Source organism: Alosa pseudoharengus, unplaced genomic scaffold (assembly GCF_046254945.1).
Source record: "Alosa pseudoharengus isolate Yale_2024_CS ecotype anadromous, Long Island Sound unplaced genomic scaffold, YU_APseudo_1.1 YU_APseudo_1.1_scf_2, whole genome shotgun sequence".
Lineage (NCBI taxonomy): Eukaryota > Metazoa > Chordata > Actinopteri > Clupeiformes > Clupeidae > Alosa > Alosa pseudoharengus.
The window spans coordinates 35,784,288-35,790,680 of NW_027468663.1; positions in this window are offsets into that span (position 1 = coordinate 35,784,288).

Consider the following 6,393-nt stretch of genomic DNA (forward strand, 5'->3'; position numbering starts at 1 on the left):
TAGTATTGCCAGGTAATATTAGTTCTCATACATGACATGACATTACCCTGTGATGGACCTGGGCCAAATTTCTTATGATGAGCCTGGACCAACATCCCTGCGATGAACCTGGACCAAATTCCCTGTGATGGACCTGGACAAGCTTCACTGTGATGGACCTGGGTCAACTTCCTTATGATAGACCTGGACCAACTTCCCTGTGATGGACATGAAGCAACTTCTCTGTGATGGGCCTCGACCAGCTTCATTGTGATGGGCCTGGACCAACTTCCCTATAATGGGCCTGGAGTAAACAAAGCAGACAAAAATATTTTGCAGCTTATTGTATAAAGGTTTAAACATGGCAAGTTTCTCAGAAATGTAGCAAAAAAGAAAAACAGTCTAACGACAACTGACAGATTTGTATTGCCTATTAGCAAGCTATTTTTTGTATTTTACCTAGCTAAGCAGCTAACATTAGCACGAATTACCATGGCAACAAGATTGCTAAATGAGCTTCAAAGCTATTTCAACTATTGGGTCCCTTCTTGGTAATAGGCTGAAGCAGTCACTTTTGTTTGTTGTACATTTTCCAGGAGTGATATTACCATGTTGGTCCAGGACCGTCTTTACAATGTTGGTCCAGGATCAACATGGCGATGTTGGTCCAGGATTAAAGGAATTATCCGGAGTAAAATGCACTTTAGATCGATTTCCGGATGATTGGGGGTACATACGTTGAGTTGACATCAAAATTATGTCATTTGGATGTGTTTTGAGAAAGTTTGATTGTACCGTTTTCAGTCACAACTCGTAGCCTGGAAGTGAGCGGGGCATTTCAATTGCGCCGCTACAAAACGCTATTTTTGTACCTCTTCTACAGTTCCAAACAACATAACACTTACGTGGTAGTGAGTAGAGGGTCCCTAAAGCCAAACCGAAGTATCCCGAGGTCTTTATGTGGTCGAATAGAGAGTCCAGAATGAATTTCATCAAGCCAGTACCTTTACAGAAATGTTGCCATCTTTGCTGCCACCTTGAGGGGAAAGTCCGTAGGAGTCTTATTGCTGAGTGTGTTGTAACACGCTCTGGAAATTCACAATTTCGTCGCCGTTTAAAAAAAAAAAAAAAACATAGTCCAGTATTTCTTTCGAAATTGAAATGAAGTTGTATGGACTGGACTATGTTTTTTTTTTTTTAAAACGCCGACGAAATTGTGAATTTCCAGAGCGTGTTACACAGCAATAAGACTCCTACGGACTTTCCCCTCAAGGTGGCGGCAAAGATGGCAACATTTCCGGAAAGGTACTGGCTTGATGAAATTCATTCTGGACTCTCTATTCGACCACATAAAGACCTCGGGATACTTCGGTTTGGCTTTAGGGACCCTCTACTCACTACCACGTAAGTGTTATGTTGTTTGGAACTGTAGAAGAGGTATACAAATAGCGTCCTGGACCAACATTGTAAAGACGGTCCTGGACCAACATTGTAATGATGGTCCTGGACAAACATGACAATATGGGTCCTGGACCAACATTGTAAAGATGGTGCTGGACCAACATTGTAATGATGGTCCTGGACAAACATGACAATGTGGGTCCTGGACCAACATTGTAAAGACGGTCCTGGAACAACATTGTAATGACGGTCCTGGACAAACATGACAATGTGGGTCCTGGACCAACATTGTAATGACGGTCCTGGACAAACATGACAATGTGGGTCCTGGACCAACATTGTAAAGATGGTCCTGGAACAACATTCTAATGGGCCTATGGCAGTCCAAGACCAACATGGCAACGTCGCTCCAGGACCATGTACAAACAAAAGCTACTGCTTTAGCCTATTACCAAGCTACATTAGTAGTCCAAAAGTGTGCTCCTTAGCCAGTGAACTAACATAACACCGGCTTGGCACTTCACATAGTTGCATGCTGCACCTACCTATTAGCAAGCTAATTTGGTAGCATAAATGTATGTTCCCTAGCCTAGCCTCTAACATAATAACAGCGGCACCAAGATTGCTAAATGAGCTTCAAAGCTACTTCAACTACTGTATCCCTTCGAAATAAGTTATTTAAAAGATGCATAGCCACTGAATTACCTATTAGGAAGCTAATGTATTACAGTAAATGTGCAAGGACCTACCTGTATTGAGATACAAGTTATGGTGACCCACTGGTTGTTTCTGGAGGGAAATTTCAAAATGGCAATGGGAAAAACAGAAGGCTCACATTGTGATTGGTTAAAGAGTTGTTGGTTCAGGACCGTCTTTAGAATGTTGGTCCAGGAACAACTCTTACTTGAACAAATCACGGTCACCAATGTGACTTAATGGCCTGTATGATTGGGATGTGGATTGCTCATTTATTATGAGTAGGCCTATAGGCTATGGTATGGCTGGTATTCTCTCCGATATAATAAATACAACACATTGGGTTTGGCAAGAAATTTGGCAATACTACTTTCACACAAGTGATGGCACCCCTTCTTGGAGACAGAAGATTGTCCATTTTGCTTTTGCTTGTAAGGATTTCATCTGCAATGGGAAAAAATGGAACGGCATGTAGGCTATGCTTACTTTAGTGCTGGACTTGGACTCGACTTGATCAATAGGGACTCGACTCGGACTCGACGTGGATCAATAGTGACTCGACTCGGACTTGACTCGGAGGAGTAGTGGACTCGACTCGGACTTGACTTGTCATTGTAAAATACTATGGCCATCACATCATCTATAGTCCTATTGAATTTATTATGACCGCCGCGCAGCGAAGCGGCGGTCATATAGGTTTAGTCAGATTTTTTTTCTTTTTTTTTTCGCATGCCCAAATTTCCGTCAAGGATTCCCGGGACACTGAAAGACCGGAGTACACGAAACTTGGTGGGCATGTAACCCCACATGGATAGCATGGAACCATCGTTTTTCGTTTTGATCTGTAGCCCCCCCCGCTGGACTGGACCCCCGAAAGGAGGGTAGGGCAGACACAGTTTTCTGTGAATATCTTGAGAACCGTAGGGTTTAGGAAGACCATTTTTTTTGTATGTTGATCTCAAGGGGCCATGTCAACCCATTCCATAACCACTCATTTCATGTATAGCGCCACCTAGTTAAACACAAAAAAGTAAAAATGAGGTGTTGTAATTGCAGGTATCTGTGACCTAACATAGTCAAAACTGCACGAAATTGGAAGTGTAGGATCATTATGACACCATCTGAATGCACACCAAGTTTCGTGGAATTCCGTTCATGGGGGGCCACACAATAAATTAATTTATGTTACTATACACCAACTGGCCTGTAGGTGGCCGGAGACAGTTTTCTGTGAATATCTCGAGAACCGTAGGGCCTAGGAGGTCCACCTTTTTTTGGTATGTTGGTCTTAAGGTGGCATGTCAACCCATCCCATTACCACTTATTTCATGTATAGCGCCACCTAGTTAAAAATTAAAAAGCAAAAAATTAGGTGTTTTCATCACAATATCTCTGGCTGACATGGTCAAAACTGCACGAAATTGAAAGTGTAGGATCATTATGACACCTTCCGAATGCATGCCAAGTTTTGTGAACTTTCGTTCATGGGGGGCCTTACAATAAAATGATTTATGTGTACATTTAGTGACCGTACACCAACAAGGATTCCTGGGACACTGAAAGACCGGGGTACACGAAACTTGGTGGGCATGTAACCCCACATGGATAGCATGGAACCATCATTTTTCGTTTTCATCTAGCCCCCCTGCTGGACTGGACCCCCCGAAAGGAGGGTAGGGCAGACACAGTTTTCTGTGAATATCTTGAGAACCGTAGGGCCTAGGATGACCAATTTTTTCTGTATGTTTGCCTCCAGGGGTCATGTTAACCCATTCCATGTGCACACATGTGCATAAACAGATACACACGCACACACATACATTCACAGTAATCATACGTATGACACATACTCACACAGTAGACATATGTACGCATGCATGCACATGCACAAACACACATACGCAGACAAACACACAAGCACGCACACACACACACACACACACACATAAACATAAACGTGTGCACGCACACATGCACACAATTCAAGAATTTCTCAGAATTATGAACAGGCAAGATGGGGGTGGGGTTGTATAAAATGAATTTTACATGTGAAATCTATGAACTAATCATGTTTTGGTACTTGTTGTCTACTCTAGCAGATACCAGTGAGAATTGAGTGTGGATAATGCAATTTAGTGAGACAGTTAGAATCATATAGGCCTTTCAGCGTGATTTATTTTTGTGGAAAAAATGTGCTGGACTGGGCGGCGGTCATATTTTGTACCGCTCTGCGGTACATCTAGTTTATTTTACTGTTATTTTATTTTATGTTTTTTTTATACTTGCCCAGGGACTACAGGTGCAAATTAGTAATTGCTGCTACAACCTGGTCCAAGACATATTTTCCTGGATCCCAGGATAAATGTTATTTTGTGCATAGCCCCTGCTTCAAATACTGTAAATAGATTTCCATTCCATTCCATTCCATCAGCCTCCACAGCCACATGAAGTGGCACCAATGTCTACACCCCTTTCCCGAAGCAAGAGCCATCATCGGACACGATGGACAGCTAAGAGTACAGTATGGCAATCACAGAGATTTTGTGTGTGTGTGTGTGTGTGTGTGTGTGCGCGCGTGTTCACTAGTCTTAATGACTAGTTTGTTTGTCGATCTGAATGACTAATCCAGCTATCTGAATGACAAGTTTAACTGTAGTTGAGAAGACTATTTGAATGACTAGTTGAACTGAAGGCTATTTGAATGACTAGTTGAACTGAAGTGCCATCTGAATGACTAGTTTAAATGATGATGATGATGATGATGAAGTAGTTGAGAAGGCCATCTGAATGACTAATTTAACTGAAAGCTATTTGAATGACTAGTTTAACTGAGGGCCATCTGGCTGTTGAGTGTATCTCCCGCTGACTAATTAAGTTGCTGTGTGATGTTTGGCCCCATGGCTGAGCAGCAGCAGCAGCAGGAGCAGCCGGGCCATCTAAGGACTGGTGATGTGATGAATAAGTCATCTGCTCTGCTCCACTCTGCTGCTTCAGCAGCATCAGGGAGGCACAGACTTTCTTCTCACTTTAGGAGTTTAAATGGCCTGTCTCTCAATGCCATTGGACTTCTTAAAGCCTCTTGCACTGTGTGTGTGTGTTATCCCCACCAGGCACACAGTACACACACATTCACACACACCTCAGGCAATGCAGCTGCTGTGTAAACTTTGAAGACCAGTTTGTTCCAGCTATCATTCCAGTTCATTAGACCAGTTATCCTCTAGCCCCCTTTTAGCTATAGGCTAGCTACAGGCTATTTGGTTTAACCCACTTCCAAGTGAATTATGCTAGACTAGGCTAATGTTGTCAGACTGGGTTTTTGCACACAAAGAGAAAAGAAGGGTATGTATCGTCTTATCTAACTTTGGGTTAGACTATTTCCCAATAAGTTGGAGTGTTCCTTTCATGTACATTGTCTAAAGTCGATGTACTGAAATGGTCTTCTTACAGCACATACATACAGTAGTAATCAACTGAGACCGATACCATAGACTTGATGAGTGTTGCCAAGACGATCGCTGCTGGCTGGTGACAGTGATTGACAGAACTGGGTGATGAGGAGAGAGAGAGTTGTTTCACTCTACACGATGGGCGCTTTTCTGGACAGCAGGAGTTTGAGTGTGGATTAGAGACTCTGAGAAGCTGTCAATTATCCTTCTACCTACATGCCTTGCCCCCCCCACACACACACACTCAAACAATTGCACACATACACGTTCACTCACTTGCACACACACACAGAGATTGATATCAGTCAATCTCAGATCATCAATCAATTACATCCTGGCCATGGAGAGTGTCATACTAGACCCTGTGTGTGTGTGTGTGTCTGTGTGTCTGTTACATGCCATTCTCTCTAATCTACCATACAGGAGAACTAGGGCCAGCTCAGGGTCAGATCCACATCTGAGACAGCTGCAATCTAAAACATTTTATGGGAACCAGTGTATGACTGTGTTGCAGCCAAATAGGATTTGATGATGTCAAAAAAATGAGAACAACCACAATTTTAACCAAATGTATTCTTTACACTCTTACAATAAGCTTTTTGTTCTTTGTCATTTCATAAGAAATAAAGTAATAAAATAATACAAATCCACACACAGGCAGTAATTTTGCTGAAATGTCTGTCTAGCCAAAGGAGAACTGACTGGCCTGATCCCTATCAGTAAAACACTCACACACAGGACAGGAAGGCATGAGTGTGGAGACACAGCTCAGAGGTCACTGATCACCAGAGCATCATCAGCTAAATGCTTCCAGTGTGAAAGCTCCCTGTCTTTAACTTTACAGAAGCCTCATGGCCAGTCACAATCA